The following is a 25,068-nucleotide window of genomic DNA, read 5'->3' as shown; positions in this document are numbered from 1 at the left end:
TCAGCAGGGGTTACAGATTGGTACACAGATCCTTGAAAGGTGCTGGAGCGCATGGATCTGTTTTGTCCATGGTTAGTGTATGCTGTGTTACTTTGAAAGGCTGAGCAGCTGGCAGAAAAGCTCCCTGTTCCCACTGCACTGGCTGCTGTTTGCTGGGCTGAGACGGGAGTGTCACCCCCTCAGAGCAGGTAAACTTGCTCAGCAGAGAAAAGGTGCATTTTCTAGTTCAGAGCTCTTTTTATATTTGAGGGGAGAGCTTCACAACAGGGAAAATGGATCACAAAGACACCTTTAAATTCTGGGTGCACTGGAGTCCTGTCCCAAACTTTCCTCCTCTGCTTTGCTGTGGTTTTGTGAGCTGCCAACAGAGAAACAGAACCTTTGTACAAGAGTGCTGGCTCTAAGGCAACCTGAGAAATTAAATTCTATCATTATTTTCTGTTCCTACCAAGACCAGCAACATTTCAAGGGTATTGCCATCAGCAAATCTTTAGCCTGTCAGAAAGCGTGCAGCTTTGAAGTGAGAAGAAAAAGAATTAGCTGGGTATGCCATTAAAGAAAGAAAACAATAGAGGGAAATTAATCCATCTGTCAACACCCTTCAGAACAAAGAATAGCAACCAGCATCCTGCAGAATAATGCAGGTCATCCCTGCTGGTACCAACATCCAGTCATGGATGCAAAAACCACAGGGTATTGATACATTCAGTGATGTGGATCTATAAATGAAATTAATCTGATAAATAAAATAGAGTGAGATTTTCAAAAGTGTTCATTTTATCTCAAGGCTAGATAACTCCAGTGGGCATTATACACCTTGTGTTCAGGGCAAATTAGACGGACACTGGGACAACTTTTCTGAAAGCCCCACAAATGGGGCTTAACTTGTAGCTCAGTTATAGTCATGTAAACCAGCCACTCACTCAAGACAGCTGAGTGACATTAGATCAGATCTGATCTGATCCTCACAGCTTTGACTACTGCCAGCATACTGGGTTCATTTGATGACAGACTCCACAGCAGTCTGGGAACTTGGGAGGCTCTCTGATCCACCCTGTTGCCAGGAGGCAGCATTAAACAGACATAAACCATCTCCCATACATATTTTTCTAACCTGTTCTTTAAAATGTCCAACAGGTTCTCTCTGAGACCTGCTCTGTGTTTATCTGTCTTAGCTACAGAATACCAATAACGCAATATTTGATGTCATAAAAACGCAGCCTCTGATTATTCCTACCTCAAGGCAGGTTTTACACACCATGAGTGAATTGTACTTTTAAATACTTCAAAACTTTTGTGCAATTGATCAAGATACTTTAAAATTCTAATATTATCTGTTAATTCTAGTATGAAATTATTAAATCAAATACTATTTTCTCCACAGGAACTTCAATAAAATATTTTATTTCATCATTCAAGTTATTAATGAAACTATGAACAATAATCAACAGAGAAGAGACTCTGAAGAACTCCACTCGGTGTATTTTTGTTTTGTTTGGAATCTTTGATGCATAGATACTTTGCAGCAAAATCTAGATTCACATGGGAGTAACTTGATCTACATCAACTTGTACTCATTTGTTTAGCTGAATGTCATCTGAGACAACCTCAAAAGCTTTTTTAAGGTGCATGTGACATGCTGTTTCTAATCTACACAAGGAATCCTGCCAGAAATGAAAATTAGATTGTTTTAATAGGATTTATCTTGAAAATTCCATGTTTGTTCTTTCTAGTCACTTAATTACCTGCTAGGAAACTGCAAATAGATCAGCTGATTATTTCTTTGCCTATTTTTCTGAGAGTTTTAACTTGGGGTGACTCGTGTATAATATTCTGTCAATAATTTCATTGTGAAGACAGGGAGGGTTACCTCCCATGAATCTCACCTCTTCTTTATGAGTCCTCAAGTACTTTAATATTTCTTTAATGTTTTAATATTTATTTTATATTGTATTGCTAAACCAATTTTATCTTCAGAAGGAAACCTTGAGGAACTAAGGTAGATCTACATGAATAATGAAAGGCATGAACTGTCATTTCTTAGCATAAAAAACATATCTGACAGTGAATATTGGAACTTTAATGAACCCTTTTAAAATGCTCACTTTTATCTTTCAGAAGATCCGTCAAGACAGGATACTCATTTTTATGATGAGGATATATAAGGCTGCACATTTTTAATCTTTAATGTTATACACTGAAAGTGTCATGTATATAATGATTCTGCCTAGTAATGTTTTACTTGAGAATGTATTGTAGAATGACTGACAAGTCAAAAGAGGTAAAAAGAGTTTTTAATCTCCCTTGCAAGCTAGACTGTAGTTGTCAGCCAAGTAACACTGTCTCTTAAGAAAATGTGGAAAACGATGTTGCAGGTGAACACCTTTCCACATTCCTGAAGTCTTACCCCATTTCTAAAACAAATTCCAAATGAAAGCACTTTAGCTCAAACTGGTGGGCTATAACCATTTGCCAGGTTTCAATGCAGAAAAAAGTCCAGGCATCCTTACCCTATGGAACACTTGCTACGACAATGGTGAGCACCAGACTGCCTCCTATTTCTCCAAGCCTTTCTGTATTTTGTACTACACAAACAATTTGTCTAAAGTTTAATGAAATGGCTTTTCTGTGCCTTGGCTTGTAGATCAAACTCTCAGACTGCAGGCAGCTCGATTTCCATTACGCAAACAACATGACCACAAAAATACTGCCAGTATTCTACACAAGATTATCTGTCACAGCCTTTTGTGGGAGCACAACAAAAGAGTGTGGCTATCCTCTCAGTGCAATAACTTCAATCAAGAAAGTAAATAAATTATATTTTAATTGAAGAAACCCTGTGTATTTTATAACCTATTTTGGAATAAAGGGTGGGGACACGGAAAATGAAGCTGAGTGCTACAAACAAACTTAGCCAGTCTCAAAATGGGAGCCTGGAATGCCTGGCAAAATTGCACTTGCTTTTATGTTTCACAACTAGGGAAAAGCCATTCCACCAAAAGGCACTATCAAAGAGTTGAAATATAAACCATTAGAGCAGCAATTTCAAACTAAACAGAAGAGCAGATTTCAGCTATTATATCACCCGAGTCCATCACAAGAAGGCATCATGAATATGTCACAATCTATTTGACATGGCAATATCATAGGCATGATAGAGTTGCAGCTGGCTCCCACACAAAGGAGAGGGCAATAGAAAATGGAGGTAAAAGGCAAGAAGTATGTGGATAATACTGCCAATGAGGTTGAAGTGGTTGCTGAAAGAAGTAAATCACTTTATCAGTTGAATAAAGTTACAGCAAGCCAGTTTACACAATCTGGAAATGTTGTCAGTAATAAACAGAAAAAACTTTAACAAAGAGAAAAAAAAAACAAAATGTGTTACTTTTCAAGGATTAACTCAGCAAGCATCACAGGACACTTCACCAGTGAGATAACATTCCAAGAGCTAAACATTAAACATGTCACATCACAAAGTGAGAACCAGAAGACCTAGAAACAGTTGAAGTTTGCGAAAGTGAAGAACATAGGGGAATTATATGGGACCAAGGAAAACCTTTGGTATAACAACACTTGAAATTGAGATACCAGAAGAAGTATTTTACATGAGTTTGACTTAGTGTAACAGTGACTGAGGTGAGATAAACAATGGACATAGTCATTTTAAGCACCTTTCTTACTGGGTTTTTCTTTTTTCCTTTTAGAGCTGAAGCAAAGCAAGAACAAGCTGCAAGAACAAGCTGCATCTCATGTGTTGGACAGATTTTCACCCTCAGTATAAACATCAAAGAGAGCATCAAATACTGTTTTTACCACTCAGCACAAACTTCATAGATTTCCCCAGCACATGGAGAACTTCTATCACAAACCAGTACAGAACATCTTGAACTGTTATTATGTTCCAACAAAAATTATTGCCATCATTACAGTGGAGCTTGCACAGATCAACACAGGCTTGAAGGAATGGTTAATCATATAGATTGATGCTAAATAATGATTTTGTCATGTTTGGCATTACCACTAACTTTAATATTAGAAATACAGAGATATGATATAGATTTTGAATACCTAGACTTTGTTGATGACTTAGGGTTAATTGCTATCTCAACAAAAGTGAAAAGAAAAAAGCAGTTGCATATTACCCCCGAAAAATACTTTTCTGAGAAAAAAACCAAAATCTAATTAAAACCAAAGTAAACTGTAACTCAATCACTTAATTAAAAAGACAAAGTAACTACAATAGGAATCAGTCCATTTCCATACACTGACAGTAATGAAAAATCTACAGGATTTTGAGAAGGAAATCATTAATAAATGGGCAAGGTGGCAGGTGCATTTACCAACTTAATCAAGATTTTATCACTAAAAGTCTTTTAACTTCAAGACCAATCTGCGAATTTGTAACACACATTATTTCCATCATACTGTGGATCTGAGAGTCAGACTTTGACCAGAGATACAGACATATACATCCTACCTTTAAACTTATCCAAAGAAAATGGAAATATTCAGGACATGTCAAAAGAGTGTCAATCAAACTGATCAAAATTACTTTTTCATAAATCTCCTGGGAAGAGACAGCATTTGGGAACTAGGACTCTCGACCCATTTTCATAGAATCGTAGAATGGTTTAGGTTGGAAGGGACCTTAAAAATCACCTAATTCCAACCCCCTGCCATGGGCAGGGACACCTTCCACTAGATCAGGTTGCTCAGAGCCACATCCAGCCTGGCCTTGAACACCCCCAGGAATGGGGCATCCACAACTTCTCTGGGCAACTTGTTCCAGAGCCTCAACACCTTCACAGCAAAGAATTTCCTCCTAATATCTAATCTAAACCTACCCTCTTTCAATTTAAAATCCTCCCCCCTTGTCCTGTCACTGCAGGCTCTTGTAAAAAACTCACTCTCCATCTTCTTTGCAGGCTCCCTTCAGGTACTGGAAGGCTGCAATTAGGTCACACCAAAGCCTTCTCTTTTCCAGGTTGAAGAGTCCCAATTCTCTCAGCCTCTCCTCACAGGAGATGTGCTACATGTCTCTGATCATCTTGACCCACCTCTGGACTCAATCCAACAGCTTGTCTTGTGCTGGGACCCCAGAGCTGGATGCAGCACTGCAGGTGGGGTCTCAGCAGAGCAGAGCAGAGGGGCAGAATCCCCTCCCTTCCCTGCTGCCCACAGTGCTTTGGATGCAGCCCAGGACATAGTCAGAACACGGCCCAGAGCCACTTTAAGACACAGTGGTGAAGCCCTATTAAACCCAAACAAAACTCTGATACCACAGAAAGAATTCAGACTTCAAATAATCTATAAAAGGTATAAACCAGGCATATTTTAAAAATATTTACTTGGATTACATCCTATTTATGGTTCTTTCAATGGAATCACTTGCTGCGAATTCAATGTAATAAGAAAGAAGTACAACATACTCAATCATTAGCTATAAAAGAACAGGAGTCCATCTGGAAACCATGTAACAGATATTAAAAGACTATTTATAAATGGAACTTTAATTTGAAGTGTTTCTGAGATTTGATCCTTAAAAAGTTTTCAGTTTATTTCAATTGGGCCAAGTCAGCTTTATAGCACGTATGAAAATATGTAGAAGTGCTTCAGGTTATTGATCAGACATGCTGCCAAAGCCCTACTCTGTATTTGGGATTAAACTTTCCATCATAGTAGGAAGCTCTGCTAACAGAAAAATCTTCACCTCCAGCCCTTTTTTACAGATGCTTATTAGCCAGCAGTGCCAGCAAGAGCCACTGGAAGATTCCATGTGCCTGAAGAGTGGCAACCACTGTCATGTTGGATACCTTAGGGCATCCAGGAGTTTGCCTGCCTCAGACAAATGGAAGAGCTGGGCTGGAACAGCTGTCCTTCCTTATCAGCAGCTGGAAACCAGCTGGGATATGCCAAAGCACCTAAAATAACTCTAGATACCTACACCTCAGGTATCTGACTCATACTCATTTTTATACTCTTGTCTGTTTTATTAAAGTACCAAAAAAGGATCACAATCTGATTAAAATACATACAGTATGAGGTACAAGCTATAGCCATAATTTAATAACTTATGAGTTAAGCACATGCACACACATCAAACAAACAGATGGAGGGAAATAGTTTCATTTTCATGTTGCTGCTGTTAATCAGTGTATCTGAATAATATTCACTTATCTGCACTCATGGCATATATCACTGTTTAGACAAAAATATTTCATTTGGAGGAAAATGGTTTTGAATAATTTTATCCAGATGTTGGACAGAAGCTTCCAAAATAAAACAGTTTACAAGTGCCAGATCTTATGCCCCTTATTTATTATCACAGCTGGGAAGCAGGATGTTGTCACCCAAATATCCAGCGTAGGACCACCTTGTTTGACACAGAGAGATGTGGAAGTAACCAGTCCTGTTATTGAAGAGGAACACTAAAATGGGATTTAAACTCCAGCTCATGTTGTAGCCAAGATATTATTAGACAAAGAATGAGTATGGGCAGAGAGTGACAACAGAAGGAAAGCAAACAATCACATCCTTTCCTCTGACTGCTCTGTTAGTAATTACAGACAACCCATTCATTCTTCAAGAACCTGTTGCCCATCCTAAAAGGTCCAAGCTGTATTTCAGCCAACAAGCGACACAAAAGACTTCACAAAACTACCACGCAATGCCTGACTGCAAGTTTAGAAAAACTAAAGAAGATGCCAGGAGAAAACAATGTTAATCTCTTCCCATTTCCAGTATTAGCCAAGTACTGCAATGGCTCTCACTGACAGTTTTGTATCAGCAGGGTAATCTATTTTTAGCTCATGGAATTTCCTGTATCAGTTTACTCTGTCAAACAGAAAATGCTCTTGATGAATCTAAGCAATGACATCCAAGCAATGACAGGACTTACATAACATTACTTTTTCCCATCCAAGCCTTTTCTCTCCTGCCAAACCTGATAATTCTTTACAGAGCCACTGGCTTTCCAGTTTTGTGCCATTTTGTCCAATGACTTCACAAGGCTTAGCCTCATACAGTAAAATGCTCAGCAAACATTTAATTAAAGAAACAAATAATTATAACCAATTATTAAGAAAATCATAATGAACATCCAATCAGAATCAGGTGCAGTACTTATTGTTCTTTAAACATGTGGTTGCTGGTTTGGGCACACAGAGCTGCTTTTCTATTTTCAGAAAAGACTCTCTTACCATTTGATATAAGGATACAAAAACTCTCATACATGAGGAATATGTGCAAGGGCAAGTTAGTCACCCAAGGCAGTACAGACTATCACAATGCAGTTTTAACAGTAGATATTCTTTTTCTCAGTTCCACTGACACAGCTTTGAAGATACTGGATAGCAAAAGCATAACCTGATACACCCTTCCCAAATAAACAAATGGAGGAAATTTAATTCTTCTGTACCTTTTTACTTCTATGCCTCTGCAATTCTTCTAAGGATAGACATTCCCTAAATTTTTGAAGTCACAAAGACAAAGGCAGACTCCCTTGCTGAAGTGAATTCATTCCTGTCAGGTGACTGGGGATGTTTCCTCAGAGCATTCAATAATGTAAAATCTGGGATGACGTGTATTTCACTTGATATACCCAAGTCACTGATGACATCACCACAGGAATCTTAACTGAAATATTAATTTCCATATTCCAAATGAAAACTGTGCATCAAAATCACCTCCAGATAAAAAATAGTGAATGTTCCCCATTACTTTCATAGTTTGACTGTAGGAATCACAAACAAAAACTAAAAAAACCCACATTTCCTCAAAGGCTGAAATTCAAGGAGAGCAGCCTTTGTGAATGGAAAAATGTACATAGTCCTATATAATGGCCAACTAAAACTACGATATTATTTTTTCACCTGTCAAAATCTTTGGAATTTTTTAATTTAGCACTTCCTTTTACTTATTCCTATGTATATAATAGAGGCACTTTTAATTATTACTACAAGTGTAGCTAATTCAATTTCTGTTGCAATAAAACCAGATACAGGATCAATTAAAACTTCTTACAGGAGACCAGTCCAAAAAAATTAAGATGCTGCATGACAGCAGACACACAAAATAGACAGTCATACATATATGCATTTAATCCCCAGAAATATTTGTGCTCCAAGACTTTTTCCTTACTTAATGAGAAAACACCATCTCCCCCTCTCAATTACAAACAGCCTCAGGAAAGTCACTGGTGTAAAAAAGGAAAGCATTTGACCCACCCTATTGACAGAAGCAATTAGCATGCTTGTTAAAAGAGCAAATGGACTAGGTTAAGATGAGGGAAATGGGAAAGAGAAAAGATTTGGAGCCCTGAAATCAGTAGAGTGGGAGGCAGAGTGAGGTGAGCCAGCTGTGCTCTTACGCTGGAAGAGCTGCATATGGGTTTAAAAACAACAGGTGCCCTTTGTCACCTTCAGAATCACTCCAGACACACAGCTGAGGGTGAGTTTTAAGATGAATTATTGATATATGACACAAATATATATGCTAAGAAGGCAAATTCTAATGGAAACTTGTTGAATGTGGTTTTTTAAATAATTATCTCTGTAACTTTACAATGCTTTTCCTTCAAAAAAGAGAAGTGAAGGTTGCTGTTCTTATATTTAACACATTTCAAACAAAAGTAGCATGGTTACTGACCTTTCTGTGTGTGCAAGGATGACACAAATTGGTCTGCATGTAAAGAGACTCACTTCTCCTTTACTGTTATTTTTGAAAGGAATATCTTCGACAATGCCATTCAAAGAAAGAAGCCCGTATTTTTCCTCTGTAGTTGCAATTCAAATAGTAATAAAACCTAGTAAAGAGAATGCTTCTGAGTCTCTTATTTGGTTCTCAGTCTGAAACAGGATTGCTGATTTTTAAATAGTTGCTTTTCAGTTGCTTGTTCAGAACCCCTTATACAATTGACTATGCCAGCTTGCCTGTTACTGATCTGCCTGAGGCAGATCTCTATGTTTTCAGAACAAACAAATATTAAAATACACGTAGAACTCAGCTGAATGTTAAAAACAAGGCAGTAGACTCTGTTCACAGCTCTCGGCAATGTTTTTATAACAATAGAGACATTTTATTTTATTAAATCAATTTAAAGCTCTGTTTATCACAGAATTGCTGTTGATGTTTTCTCTCTGGATGGTCTATTTAAATCATCGTTAAGTGATACAATGAGGATGGTTTAAGTCCTACTTTAGCATTTTATTCTCCAGATATTATCAATCTGATGTTTCTGGACTGTGAAGGGAGGTATAGAACCATTTGCAAGGAGAATTTTGAAAGAGTAAAGCTGTGACCCTAATGATTATATCCTGTGTATACAAACCTATCTAGTCAAGAATTGTGTAATTTTGAAAAGGGGAACATCTAATATTAGGTAATTTTTTTTTTCTGCCCTGCATTTGGGCTCTTGTATGCTAAGCATTCTCAAGTTTTACTTTATTTTTCAAAAACAGTTAAAATCCTGTATTAATACATATATTTATACATTTATAACACATATAATAATTTTTCGGCTGAGACTTGATGGGCTTTTCAGTGCAGCAATAATTGTAGAGAAATTTGGAGGTCACATTGAAATTAGTAATGTATGGCTCCCTCTTCATTAATCAATATTTACAACTTGCTGACACTTCCTGTGAAATAGACTATTTATCCAAAAAAATGTTTTACTTGCTGAATTTGTCTAGTGCTTATTTTTGCCTCAATGGCTCACCTGGAAGCATTTTAGGCAAAAAAAATCAAGCAGGCTGTGGTGGCCCCTAAAACATAAGGGATCAGAGCTGTTATTTTTAAGGTGTTCTAGATTTCCCTTGTCTCCTATTGAAACAGTCAGCTGTCCCAAATATGTTTTAAAGACTCATTGGAACAGGAACTGATTTTCTCATAACCTAAGAGTTCTTGTCACCAAGTCAGAGAACTGCTCTCTCTCAGTCCTTCTGAGTCAGGGCACATTTCAGTATCTTACAGAAAATTTCACAGCCTCTGCAGCAGTACCTTTACAGAGGTACAAGTCTGCCCTGCTCCAGTATAGTCATGATCCTGGGAGACAGATTTTTCAGGGTCAAATATAGAAATGTCTCCCATTTTTATTTGCATGCTCCATTTGCTTTATTTGTAAGCTCCCCAGGCACAAGACCACTACTAAATACAACAGAATTCCCTAATCTGCAATAATTATTGGAATTTGAGTTGAAGCTTATGTGATTGTGTCTTGAACACGCAGTGACAAGTTAAGAGAGAGGTTCTAGAGAAAATCTTCTATTCCCATCCTTTTTACTTCAATCCCTGCTTACTGAAATGTAACCAGGTCAAAGTAAACAAATTAATGTTTGGTTGCCTGTATCATTTTTCTGTTTTTAATGTTTGCTGGTGCCTGTATCATTTCTCTGAAATAGGCAGCACAAGGGTCAGCTGAGTCTTCCAGAGCACAGTGAATGATTCCCACAATGTCAAATCAGGCCAAGCTAAATTGTAGCTGAACTGTCCTTTTGGTCACAAAGTCTGCAGGCGTGTTCATGAAACACAGGAAGAATTTTGTGTCAGAAGGAACAAGCTTTAAAAGGACTAATGAAAGCATAATTAGATCCCAAATTTTTTCCTTTCTCAGCCAGTCATCCTGACCTGTGGCTTCTTTTAAATTAACTGCGTAACTGCTGTAAGATGTCATTCACGTAAATGTTATTTACCTAAATGTAAACAGCACATTATGCTACAGGATGTAGCAAATACTACATTTGGTAACTGGTTACTCTTACTGCTAACTGGTTACACCTGTGTTACTCTTTCCATGTAAGAACTACCTTGTACGATCTGGGACATGTTTTACTCCAGCCTTGCTCTATCTGAGCAAGGACTTCAGGATTCATTAGTCATGCCATGTGTAAACACAATAGCCTGATAGGGCCTAACTGAGAAAGCTGCTGGTTCTTTGCAACAATATGAAGTTTTAGTCTGTTAATTCAAAGTTCTCAAATATCTAAGTTGCTTTGCCTTAAACTTCCTTTTTGACCTTTTCACTGGCATATCCTTTCGCCTTACACTCTTTTCCAAATAATCTCAGCTTTTTCTTGACTCAAGTCCAAAATGTTCTGTTTGAACTCTCTCAGCAACAATTCCTCCTCTACGCAATTTTGTGTTATCTGCTCAGTTTTTCTTGTTTTCTTTGACATTCAGCAATCAGCAGGCCTGGCCTGTGATCAAATAAGTGCTAGAGCTGAGTCCCCCTGAGAACATGCAGTGGCTGCTGACATCACAGGGTCAGCTGCAGGATAGACTTTCCTGGAGCTTTTGCTATAGGGTATCAAATGGACTGTTAATTGCTCTTGCCCTGACGCATTATACCCATTTTTGTCCTAGTAAACTCTCATAGGATCCAGGAAAATTTTGTGGGCTGAAATTGCTGGAGCAAAAAAATATTTACCAATGTAAGAAGTCTCATCGCCAAATATTTTCATTCATTGGTTCTTCATAATGAGGATTTTAGTTCTGGCCTGTTGACAGCAAACCAGATTGTGAGTAGTTTCTATGCAATGCACAATACAGGTCTCGATCCCTTATCCTCCACACCTGCAAACACCTGTACATAGGATTCACCATGGAAATCTCCTGGTCACATTTCCTCTTCAGACTATCTTGTCCCAGTCCAATTTTAAACATTCAAGAATCAGGAAGTATGATCAGTTCCAGTTAGGAACAGCTTGAATCTTTAAGTTATTTAAGGTCTTGCTCCTCTATATATACAAATCTAACAGCACTCTGTGGTCAGTTTAGGAATGTCCAAGGAAACATCCAACCCAAACAGTCTGAGAGCCTAAAAATTTGTGAGCTAATGTTTTTCTCGTTTGTTTACCAGGAAATTAGGCTTATTTATATAATTTAAATTCAGGCATGATTGGCCTTTCTATACACATGAAGAATTAGATCTGATATCCTAGTGGAGCCAAAAGAAATTACGTACATTTGGGAAAATGAATGCATGGCCATTACATTTCCCAAATCATACCACTGTAACTGGTTTTTTCCTTTACATACACAATAACCATACTTCTTGGAGCTGCTTCCATGACCATTCTTTCATAAAAACTGAGCTCTAAGGAAAGATAAGATGAGAAATTAGAGGAGCAAATACTGAGTGTTAAAACAACAAGGAACAAAGATGTGCCAGTAGTACAGGACAAGAAGGGAATAGAATGGAGGGAAATTAGCTGTTAAAACCTCTGCAAGGGAAGTAAGGGAAAAAATAAAACCAGTACCAACCCTGAAAGAAGAGTCAAAAGAGAGGGGGCAAAAAAAAAAGAAAGGTGGCTTATTTTTGTTGTAGAAAGAAATATGTTCAAGGTTTGGGGAGGAAGGAATAATCAAGGATAGAAAGCTATAAAATTATGAGTTATTGCCTGGAATTTCATCTGAGGCTTTGTGACTTCAGTTTCACTGTTAATAATTTAACTTAATAGACCCACCCTCTATTCTGCTAGAAAAATGGCCCCTCAGTTTATACTGAACTGTTTATTCTATATTTAATACTCCCTGTAGGTGATGGAACACTTGAGACTGCCGACTCTCAACACAGCCATCTGACATTCAGTATTAATGAGTCAATAAATATGCCCCCTTTGTTATGTGCAAAGGCCCAAGATGTTCTCCTGTCTTTGATTTTTCCTATTCATTAAAAATACACAGCCTTTCAAAGCATTCCCTGTCAAACAGAGATAATGGAGATTTCATTGGCCATTGCCTTGTACATGCTGATATATCGTCTAAACAAAAGTGTCAGAATGTTGACACAGGAGGAATCTGGCCAGCTGGAGGGCTTTAGCAAATAATAAAATATAAAATTAAAGCATTTGTAACTGTTGCGTTTAATATAAAAAATCTGCAAAAGTTAATGACTGGATGGGTAATTCAAAATAAAAGCCCCAGCAGGCAGAGAAATCTAACTAAAAGCTAGCAAGGGAAATTCTTGATCCAGCTCTCTGGAGAGCACAGTTGGAACATGGCATGTATTTTTGCAATACAAAGCAATTACAGGCATCTCCAAACAATAAAAATCCATAAAATGTTCTGGTGTTCTGATTATTTTTTTTTCCTTAGATAAGGTTGAGAATTTACAGGATCCCATATCATGCTGACAGCTCTCCACATCTGATAGGAACACTAGGAGATAAAAATGCTTAAGTAATCAAATGCTGTGCATATTTTTAAATGTACCCGTTATGTTTAGTACAGCATCATGAAAATAGATGTGTGAACTTGTAAAAATTAAGAGCTGTATTTGTCCCTTAAAGAATGAAATTCAGTGACTATGGACATGATGAAACAACTCAAAGTACAGTCAGTACAAGATATGAAACATCACAAAATCAAATCTGGCCTGTAATAAATCATCTAAATTGACTTTTGCAGCCTCCTGTTGGGGGTGACCATATCACCCACTGTGGGAAAATCATTCATCTTGTCTCTGCAATCTGATGAAAACATTAAATCCTCAGAAGAGGGATTTTCAGTTATTTTGAAAACCAGGATGTCCTGCTTTCAGATTGATTCTATAGAGGCCAATCTATAGGAAACCCTGTTTTGAAAAGTTTCTTCCCATTGCAGCTAGTCAAGAGGGGTTAAGCTGTTCCTAATAAGAAATTTTAAACATAACTGAAAAAATATATCAGACTCATTTAATAAAAATGTCACATTGTAAAGAAGAGTAAAATAAGGAAGCTGTCCTTGATTAATATTTGGCTTTGGACCACATTATAAACTGAATGGCAATATGTGTAGATTTTTTAATTATAGCTAAAAAAATTATTCTTTAAAATAGCACATTAACTAGCTTGAAAAAATTTGTTTATATATCTCAAAGTTGATATCCATTAGAAATCTTACATCAATAAAACTGAATCTGATAGGATTTTCCTGGTATTAGGACTAAGTTTATTGGTATTTAATATTTTGATCAATGATCTGGAAGTAAATATAAAATTGCAGTTGATAAAATGAGTGGAATCCATGAAGAGTGTCAGACTGGAAGCCTGGGGGATGAGCTGGAGAAGGTATGCCACAGACATTAAGGCACATTCTCCTCTCCTTGCATCCCCTTAGACTGAGAGAATGTACGTCGGTCAGCCTATTTATTTAAAACAAAAATCCAAAACCTAACAACCGAAGAACTGTCATCTTCAGAAAAGATAAAGATAAATTCTGTTTAACAGGAACAATGTGGGCAATGGCTGTAGCTGAAGAAAGACACATTTAAACCAGAGATGGGGCACAGATTTTTAACTGCATTCATGATTAAAGGAATGACGCATCAATTATAAAACATACCTCAAAATACAAATGAGGTTATTATTCTTCACTACATAAGGACAGGAAGGTAACAATATTGTCCCATTTAACTTCTCAGGAGTTCTTACGCTGCCTTTCTATAAGTTAGAATGCTGGCCAGCAATCAAATAGATGGCAAAGTAGGGAAGGAAATCTTTCAAAATGCTTCTTGCTTTCCATTATACCTACAAGGTTGTTAACTACCTTTGCCCAAAGGAAGTCTTCCATGACTCAGCAAACACGAGCACAGCTGTCAGTAGAAAATGTCTAGGATTTTGAAAGCTCATGTGCATTGATTGTATCAGATTAGAAAAAAGAGATAATGACCTATGGTACAGAGACAGTTATCAGGAACTTGTTACTGACACATGAAGTGTAAAGTAATTCCAGGCAATTCTGGTCAAATAACAACATACAAAGTAATTTGCAGCCAGCTGTTTCCTGGCCTCTCTCCTTGGCTCAGTACTCAAGAAAAGTTCCCATGGTTTCTGGAGAAGCACCTAGCTGGGGCTGTTTTCAGTGGTATCTGCAGATTAAGCAGAATTTGCTTCTTTAAATCCTGTACTTGAGAAAATACTTTATTATTGAGCACAAAGTATGAGCTGGAATGTTTATTTTTATATCTGAGGAAACAAAAAAGTTTTCAAATACAGAAATATTATTTAAAGGTTATCTATAGTATAAGTTGTTAGGTATAATGACTTGTTAACTTAAAAATAATTTCTTACAGTTGATGAAATAGGTACTGGTTTTAAATCTCTAATATATTTTAAAATTGCACAATATGAATTTTTTTCTTTAGTCTTCTGTAAAATTGTATTGTCTGCATTTTCCAGTACCCTGCTGTTACTGTTGGCCTCTTTTGTGGAGGAGATCAAACTGGGATTCTCTCCAGAAATGTAACTCCTTAACCTTTACAGAATTCCTTAACTGGCTAGAGGGCAATTCGTCGTGTTCTCGCTTTACAGAGCTGAAAGAGCTGCCTCTGCTGCCCTGCAGAATGACAAGAGCAATCAGGCCACATCCAACCTCAAAAGAATTCAGAAAAGTAACTTGTTAGTAACTTTATGTTCTGCTTCAGGGGTGCAAAAGAACGTCCTGGACTTGCTCTCTCAAGCCATTCTTCAATATTTAGGATGAAATCGGAGAGATTCTTCTTGAAAGCTCTATCTTCTAGTCAGTTGCTGAACTACTCTTTAAAAATCTGCATACTTTCCAAAATTTTATTTATTATGGAACTGGTGCAATATAAATGACAAAGTTTTATTTGAAAGGCCTTAAAGCTGAGAATCCAATTCTCCAAGTTTAGAATGTGTTTTTAGTTACATGATCAGCTGCTGTTTTCAGAGCTCTTTAACTATTCCTCTCTGTTCTGAATATCCATTTTCAGTGACATAAAGAAAACTAGATACTTTAACCAGTAAATATCCAACAGCATGCACAGCACCACTATGGGGTACTTGTCAAAAAGGTGCCAGAGCTACTGAGATCCATGAGCTTTGAAGTGTTTGCATATTATATTATTTTTTATAAGCGTTTTTAAAACAATGTCTACATGTAATACATGCAGAAATATTCTAAATATTTCAAATAACATTCCAGAAAAAAAAAGAGGGGTATTTTAGAGTTCACTATGAGATGGAAACTAGTGCATAATCTAAACAGTATGACTGCACCTTGCCCTTCCAGTGATCTCCAGTAAATCCATAGCCTGACCTCATCGGTTACCAATCAGAAAACATAATGCTAAGCTACAATATGATTTTATGGCATACCTTGTCCCTGATTTATTATAATAATGAGGGTCTGCTATGCATCCTGACATAACTGGGCATTAATAAAAGCAGAGTTGCATTAGCTCTGCCTTTATAGATGTTTCTGGAATGCATCGGTATTATTTTAGCATGCTGGTTTAAATTGAAGAGATGTGCTCTGCTGTACTGCAGTTGAATTTTTTCTTCATATAAACCACTTGTGCTTAAGAGAGCTCCAACTAAACATAAGTTGTAGTGGTTTGTGCAGCAGGTACCAGATATTACAAAGAGTTTTAAGCTAGTCTATGCTCCAAATTAAGAGAATATTTCCTTTTTCCCTGTATATATCATGGCAGTCTCCTTCAACACAGCCTGGAGTTCTCACATTGCTTTCCTGTTAGGCAGTACGCTGATCTGGTTTCTCTTCTTAATAATCTTCCTGATGATTCCCAGTCTTCTTTCTCATTAAACTACTGAATATTAACAGGCAGTAACACAGTTGTTCTAGGCACATTAAAGGTGCACAAATGATTTACAGATTCCAACACTTAAAACTCTCCTGAGAAGGAAATGAGGGTTTTTCTTAATAATTTAAAAATGTAATTGCACCTGCATAAAGTACACTGTGACTTTAATGTTCTGCTCGATGTGCATGTTTTCCTGTTGAAGTCAAAGGTGTTGTAATCAGGTTAGACAGCAGCAACAGTCAATAAAAAGTCCTTTAATTCATTTTGGCCAAGTTCTGGTTGTGCATCTGACTCTTCAACCTGCCTACAGATACTTGTTCCATGTTTTACCTGATCTGTGCCAGGAATGTGCTGGAAACTCTGAGACAGAGTGTGCCAGGGAGAGTAGATAGTAGATATTAAAGTTTATGTTGTTTGGAACCTGAAAGTTGCAGATTAATGTATGGATTGCTGTGGCAAGTTCACCACCAAAGAAGCTGAAATAATTTTCTGACTAGCCATAGATAGAAAAAAGTTATTCTATGATTTCCCACTACCTGGAATGGATGACAAGTAGGCACAGATGAACTGTGCAAGTTCTTAACTACAGCTGATTACAAACAGAAAAAATATTTGAGGGATAAAGAAAACAAGCTTTAAAGATGAATACAATGCCAAAACACAAGGTATTTCTGGTGCAGAAGGTGCAGACGCTGTACTTGAGTTCCTGAAGACCTCTCATTTAGTAACTTTCATCTCATCAAGGATGGGCTTTAGCTGATCTGCCAGCACCTAAATTCCCTGTCATAACAGCTGCTACCAAACAGCAGAATCCATGGCATTTGACACTGAACAGAAACACTGTCAAATCTTACAGTGCAATTGTTCTGGTGAAAACTAGAGCCAGTGGCCACTCCAGCAGTTTTTCATAACAAGAAAGAAAGCAATTCACAAAAGCCTGAACTGTCAAACACAAATCTGATGCTGCTCCACTGGAAAACACTACGGTCTGGTCCTCATTTTGTAAGCTTCCACTGCAGATTTTCTGTAATTTCCAAACATTTCTGTGTGACCTCAAGCCTCACAGATTTTTTATTGACAACTTGTGAAGAATGCAATAAGATGTCTGTTATTTTTGTAAGCCCCAGGGCTTATGACAGGTAGAGAGAGTCCATTTGATGTTTTCCCTTGCTGAAAGTTGTTCCTTATTCCTGTTGTTAGCAAATAAATATACAATATACTATAACCTTGCCACCAGTGTTCTCAGAGGTGATCACATTTCAGTTCTTGTTTATCTTGAATTACCAGACTTTTTGAAAGTGAACTTGAAACACTAATCCAGTGATGAAAAAAACTTCATTTCCCTTTCTTTATCCCTGAAAAACATACTTTTTTGAAAGGATCATCTGTATTGTAGTCATAGTGCAAAATTCAGATCCTCAAGTAATGTATTTTCTATTTGTGAAAGCATGACTTTAGTCACCATTACTTTATCTGCAAATCAAATGCTACATTCTACTCTGGATTTTGCATAAAAGCTTTACTCAAAAGAGAAGTGTTGTCTGCTTGTTGTCCTACTGCAGAACTTCCTAGGATTCCTCCCTATGTGTCCTCATTCTCTAATGGCAATATGCCTCTGCTGAGACTGGTTTAAAGTCATGGGAGGCAAGTTTCAGAGGAGTTGGCTTTCTGATTTTCTGATATCCCTGATAATGACATCAGTGTCTGTAGTATTCTAGTTCTCCATCTCCTGTGATTTTTCCAAACAAGAAAACTCGGTTAGGAAAATTAGTAATGTCCTTTTCTTCATATGAAATCTACAACATTCCTACGAACAGTTCAGTTGTGACAGATGCTGTTAAAGAGCTACATGGGCTGGGTAAGTTACCAATATGCAAAACAACTAAGGAAAAACATCCAGGCTTTATCATTTTTAGTTAAATAATAAAGCCTGTGACAGTGCACAGCTCTGTGCAGGTTTGCCAAGCAGATGGGAATCAGGGAAGCAGGAAGAGGCTGCCTTTCATTGCACCACTTTGGATCATTCCCTCGCCTCCAACACTGGGGCACCATTTGCACTTTCCCAAAAAAGCAAAACAAAACAAAGCAAAGCAAAATAAACAAACAAAAAAAAAACCCAAAAAAAAAAACAAAAAACCAAAACAAAACAAAAACAAACAAAAAACCCAAAACAAAACAAAGCAAACCAACCAAAAAAAATCCCTAGAAAAACCCACAAAACCAAAAGACAAAACAAAACAAAACAAAAAAAGAAACAAAGAAAAATCCAAAAACCACCAAAAAACCAAACACAAACCTCTTTGAAGTCTGACACATGCAGACACAAACAGGCATCTAAAACAGATAAAGAGATAAGGGAGACTAAGAAACTTTTCTCCTCACAGGAAGACATTCCTCTGTGCATCCCATATGAGCAGTTCTGTCTCAAGAACTCTTTGCGTCCTTGGAATTCTTCCTGCACTCCTATTTCCGGGAAGAACAATCAGTGACATTTTATAGGGCACAGAAGCTTGAATTTTTGGCAGCAGAATCAAAGAACAGTCTTGCAAATTCTACTCCCATCACTGACTTCCAAACTATACCTAAAATCTCCCCTTTGTACATTCTGTCTGTACTTTTCTTCTCTTTATAAAAACACATGTGCAGCTTTGAACTCAGTTAAAACTGACCGTAGTGAAATTATCAGTATTTCTGTTAAATTTCAAACAGAATTTGTACAATGCATACGGGGGAAAAAAATATTCTACTTTTCAGACCAGAGATGGCTTGGAATATGTAACTCTGCCAGCTGCCAGTCACAAGTTACACAATTCTATTTGCAGAAATGGATGTACTTAACACAGTTTTGCTTCCATTTTCAGAGAAATCCATGTGCAGCTTCACATTAGATTGGTTTTGATGGTGGGTGCTGCGTGTGCTTGCTGACCAAAGCAAACACTGTATTTGTCATTTAAGTCCCACAAGTTTTTCTGCAGTCTGCAAATGGTCTCCACAGCTTTTTCCATCACGTTAGGGAGCTTTTATTAGTTAATCTGAGTTATTTATTAGTTAAGTGAGAAGACTGCTGTTACAGTAGAGCACTGCGGAGTTACCACACGGATGAGCACAGAACTTGCAATGCCCTCTAGTGTTTCTTGCCTGGAAATTAAAATGTATAGGGAAATTTCGTTAGCAAGCTTGGTTAGTTGTGCTCCTAAGTCCCTCCGTGGATACTGAAAACAAACCCATTGTAAATACAGCCACACCACAAAACACAGATCCTCGATAAGATGGAAGGCAAAGAAATAGCTGGAACTGCAGAGAGCAGAAGAAATTAAAGTTGCACTGCAGTTTGATTAGAAGTGAGTTATGTCAGAGACAGGGAGCGCACCCCATCCTAAACTACTCCATGATGGCCCTGAATTTTATGTGTGTACACAGTGAGAAACAGTCCCGATGCTGGAAGACAACAATCAAGCCAAGACATGACACAATGTATTTACAAAGTTCTCTCCCAAAACGGCAGAAATTATAAAAGCTACACCAACATCAGGATTTTGTCATCTACCTAGCAACTATCTAAGAAACAACAATTATTTTTGGAGCAGGGGCTGCTTTGATTTGACATGCAGCACAGCAGCAGCAATGTATCATTACAGCACTGTGCCCAAGCTAAACAGCTTTGATCGTTCTTTTATGTCCAAGCAACTCCCTCATACAGTATCACCCTTGTTCTGCAAGTTTCTGGCATGGTAGTTGAGATCACCCTCCTGCTGTGTGCACTCAGGAAGATATGTCCCTCATATCTCTTACTCCTAGTCAGCAATTTCTGTGTGTAAGTACTTAGTTCTTCTTCATTTATCTGAAGAAAGTTCCATTTTTAGTTGGTTTTCATACTTCAGACACTTCAAAATAGAACAGAATAAAAGTTCCAAGACAATGTTGTGACAAACTCCCAAGCTATCCCCTACTCATTTGTGAGAGTGTACCTAGTTATTGGTTAGTTTATTTTATGAACACACTGATGTTTATTCCAGGAATGTGTTGGCTTCATAATTTTTTTACTTCACAAGAAATGATGTGCAAATAATGTTTTAAAAGTAACATCAGCAAAACAGTGACACACAAAGTGGTGTTTGTGGGACAAAGTGATCATAATGTTACCATCAGTCGCTGAGGAGGAATGAATGGGGAACTTTTTTTTTGCAGATATAAATATTTAATGCTTAGAAATTTAATTCTTAGAGATTCATCCTCAGGCACTTAACTTCCCATTGATTTTGACAGGTCTTGGGCAGCTGAAGTCCTTTCAGGATATAGGGTTAGGGTTAGCATAACCTCAATTATGCTTTTATTTCCGAGCACCACGAAGACGTCCAGAAATAATTACAAGCAAAGAAAAAGAGTGGTGAAGTTCACTTTTAGCTGTAGTTTCTCATCATCCTCAAATCTAAACCAGCTGAAGAAAAGCCTAGAAATCATATTTTAATCAATGACTCTTTACACATATCCAGAATGTTTAAGCTAAAAGAAGAACTTTTTTTAGAAGTCCCTAAAAACTAGTAAATAATGGATAAAGATTTTGGGGTGGGGGGTGTGGAAAGGTCTATAAGAAAAGAAGCCAAGGCATTAAAAATAGAAATAGTGATAAGGTTATTTCTTTATCTGACCCCAGATTGATATTGTGAAAGCCAGTGGTTTATATGTACAGCAATAACCTCAAATTAAGAGATTGGAACTGATCGTAAAAACTTTTATCAGCACCAGGTGGTGCTATTTTGCTTTTTTAAAATCTTGTAACTTAGTAAAATATTTACATTTTTAAAGAATAACCTCTGATGAAAGCTAAATGAGTGAAAAGAGTATCTATTTTCTCATGCTGTAGGTCAGTTGTGATTGCTTTTGGTGTTCTGCATTTATATATTTAAGAAGCAAAGGATTCCCAGCACACCTGATAGGAAAATTTTAGAAGTCTTTAGCCTTCAAAATAATCCTACTTCTCTCACGATTAAACCAGCTTTATAAATTGTTTAATTCATAAAAATTCTACATATGCATCTCTCAGATTCTCACACAAAAATAGAAAATTCATATTAATCCAAAAGTGCTGTTTTGTGAGGTGGCACATATAAAGTACGTGTATTTGTAAATTTTTTAATTACAGACAGGCAGTTCCAAAGCAATGCACCAAAGTCTGTGCCTCCAGAAACTCAGACAAGTCCAGAAGCTGGGGCTAAGAGGGAGAGAGAGCCTTGAAATCAATCCTAGAAAATAAATCTAGGGTCAAAATTCAAAGATTTTTTTTTTTATTTTTTAGCATGTTTGCCACTTATACTTTGCCCAGATGTTTGTATAAAACACAAGTTGCGCCTTTTTATGGTTCTGATCTATTTCTCACAAGACCACATGACCACAAACTGTATTTATAGACAAGTTTACAAGAACTTTATCAGCTTCAGATTAACAAAATCTACTTCTGTTTTATCAGTCTTTGCAATATATCAGACATGCAATAATTTTTAGGGTGGCTTTTTCAGTTAGGTTTAGGTTTCTCATTGGTACAAAAACTGTCTTAGAGGAAGTAATAAGAATCCAGCAAGTCCTTTTAAAGGCCATGAAGTAGCCACGTGTTGCCAACCTATCCCCACTGTTCTGCAAAACAAAGAGTCTTTGGAGAACTGAAAGATTGATCTGAAATGAGTGACATCATCCTATGCTGCTCTTCAGCTTATCACTTACTCCTTGGATTAATGGCTTCCTCACAGACTATAAATTCGTATTTCCAGGGTTCCTGTACTGCTGACTTCACCAGTTCGACAAAAGCATTGCCTTTGTGGCTGCTTTTGAAGAGACCCCAGAGCCGTAGGAGATTTGTTTGACAATAAACGGGGCTTTCTCTCTTGCTGCTGGAAGGCTGGACTGAAGGCAGACCCTGGAATGCACAGAATGCTTAGTGCCCCTGCACTCTGAGAAGAGGAGATCACTAAACTCAGTGTAGCAGAGCTGTTCCTTCTGCTCCCTGCAGTGCAGTGCTGGTGTAACACAAGGAAGGTACCAGGACAGCTTGGGGAACCCAGCTGCCTCCATACAGACACAAAAGAAGGAGCTATTCTTTAAGTGATGCAGTAACACCAAAATCTCTGCATGCTTGGGTTTTTTCATATGCAATTAGCCTCAATTACAATAAAAACAAATCCAGAGGTGGATATCCATATTTGATTGTGTCAGAAGTGAAAACTAGAGTTTTCACTTTCCTCTGCCCCTTAGAATCTTGACAGCTGTTTGTAGACAAGAGACAGAGCCTGGGAACAGCTCCTTGGAAAAATACCCACCCATCCCACTCCTCAGTCTTTTAAACATGACAACAGACAGGCAGCAGCAGCCTGAGGATTCATCTTCTGGTGAGGGACAACCTACCCTGTTGTCCAAGAACAACAATACCCACTCCACAGAAGTGCCACCACTATCCACTGTTAATCAGCAGAAGATCAAGTCATACCAGAAATACGCCACTACCGATCCGAGGAATGTCAACACTGAATGGCAGAACAGGAAAGTAACCTTGTACCCTAACAACCATTTCCCACGGCCCTTGCTTTGGGAACTGAAAACAGTAAGGTACAGTGTCCCTTAGTCACAGGTATGATCAAACAGAAAAAACAATAAGGATGTTTTTCCTTCAGTTGAACAAATGAAGCCTCTCCCAAAACATTCCAACTCTCCCCATGTGCCGATACCTCATGACTCGTGACATAAATGACACGTCATACATATGAAATAATAAGCTGATTTCCACCTTGTGCAGTCCATAAATGCTGGTTAATCTTTGATCCCTGGGCACGCTAAAACCCACCAGACAAGTCAAGGAGATCAAAAGTATTCAAATACAGCAAAAGTAGTTTTACTACCCCTTTTAGTCTTTCCCGAAAGGGGATTATGACTCAAAAATTTCTGACCATGTCAGCATAGGAAATAGCTGCATAATCTATTAGAGCCTAACATCTGCTGGAGAAAAAAACACAGTATAATTTCAGAAAGAGGAGTATGTCATAAACACAGCATCAGAGTATTTTGCTTTTTTTTTCTTTTACATCAGCAAGACCAGAATTGTTCTGTAACAAAGCAGACGGGTTTTCATAAGGCAGTTCAGCTGGCAGCAAAAGTGCCACAAACAGAAGGGGAACCCAGGCATGCTATAGTTATTTCGTAGGCAGGGTGTCTCTTAAAATTCTCTGTTGTTGTCATTTCTGTGTGTTTCAACTGGTTGGATTTCCTCCTTCCCCAATCCCTAGTGGTTTCGTTTTCTCGGCATTGCAGAATTTTATAATCTTTCTCCAACTGTACGTATTTCATTGGATTCAGGACAATGTTCTGTAGTACCATGTTCTCATTCATGTACAAATACATGAGCTGACAAACTTCAAATGGAATAGTGACCTTCCCTTTTTCGTGGCCTAAAACCTTGCAGAAAATACAATGAAATTGCACTTTGTATTTTAGTGAAACTTCAATCTATAAAACTCAATAAAGTAATTCCTGTAAATGTCAAAGGCTGGGGTATCTGCAGAAGTTGTTACAGGATTAATGCTAGCTCAGACCCCTGGCTCTTAACTTTAGAAACTTATGTGCAACTAAGGTAATGTAAACATATTCAGGAAAAAATACAGGTCTCTGAAAGTATACACTGTATCACTTTTGACTTTCTGCTCCTCTTTCATTTTCCAGTTGCATCACCCATAAGTACCGAGTCTAGGCACACTAAATATGGTAGAAGTTGTAACTCATAATTAGGAAAACATTCTATTTGATTTTAAAATTAGTAATTCAGCCTGCTTATCAGCAGTGTGGTGCTTCAGGAGCTGCCATTTCATAAGCTACACAAAATCTAAGTCACCTTCTCTCATTTTGGCACAGTTCGAGGGTCTCTATACTTATATTTACATGTTCCAGTTTTGCTGAGTTGGAAGCAATTCTAATGAAGAACTTCACAATCAATTTTAAACCCATGTAAAAGTAAAATACTACTAGCAGATGATATTACCATTAAATTCAGTATTAGGTCAGTAGTTTAAGAAGCACACAAAAAATGGTCCCCCAGTGAGAAGGAACCCAGGGAAAAAGAAAAGCTCACAAGGATCTTGGAAAGGCCTTCTGGACACACAGGGTGATTTCGATGGTAATGTTTGGGGGTTTTGCTGTTTTCTACCATCAAATTCCAGGCCCAGATGTGGGGTTTGTGTTGTCCTAAGTGAATTGGGAAAACACACCCCTGTTGTGTACAAATTAAACATCTCTGCTCCCTCAGGGCATAAAAATGGTACAAAGGATGAAAAAAAATACGGTAAAGTCTCTGCAGCCTTTTGCTCTGCTGCTGTTGCATAATGTTATTCTGAAAACCACACTGTACTGGACCAATGGGAACCTAGCAGGCCAGATAAGCTGCCCAAGTTCCAGATCTACATGACATTCTAGCCTAAAATGTACAGCCTCAGTATGCATATGTAGGGACTCTTGCCTCTGATTTGCTTGAGGAAAATACAGTGCTC

This window comes from Corvus brachyrhynchos, unplaced genomic scaffold (assembly GCF_000691975.1).
Source record: "Corvus brachyrhynchos isolate BGI_N302 unplaced genomic scaffold, ASM69197v1 scaffold105, whole genome shotgun sequence".
Lineage (NCBI taxonomy): Eukaryota > Metazoa > Chordata > Aves > Passeriformes > Corvidae > Corvus > Corvus brachyrhynchos.
The sequence above is the reverse complement of the archived record's forward strand: the minus strand, read 5'-3'. Positions refer to the sequence as shown.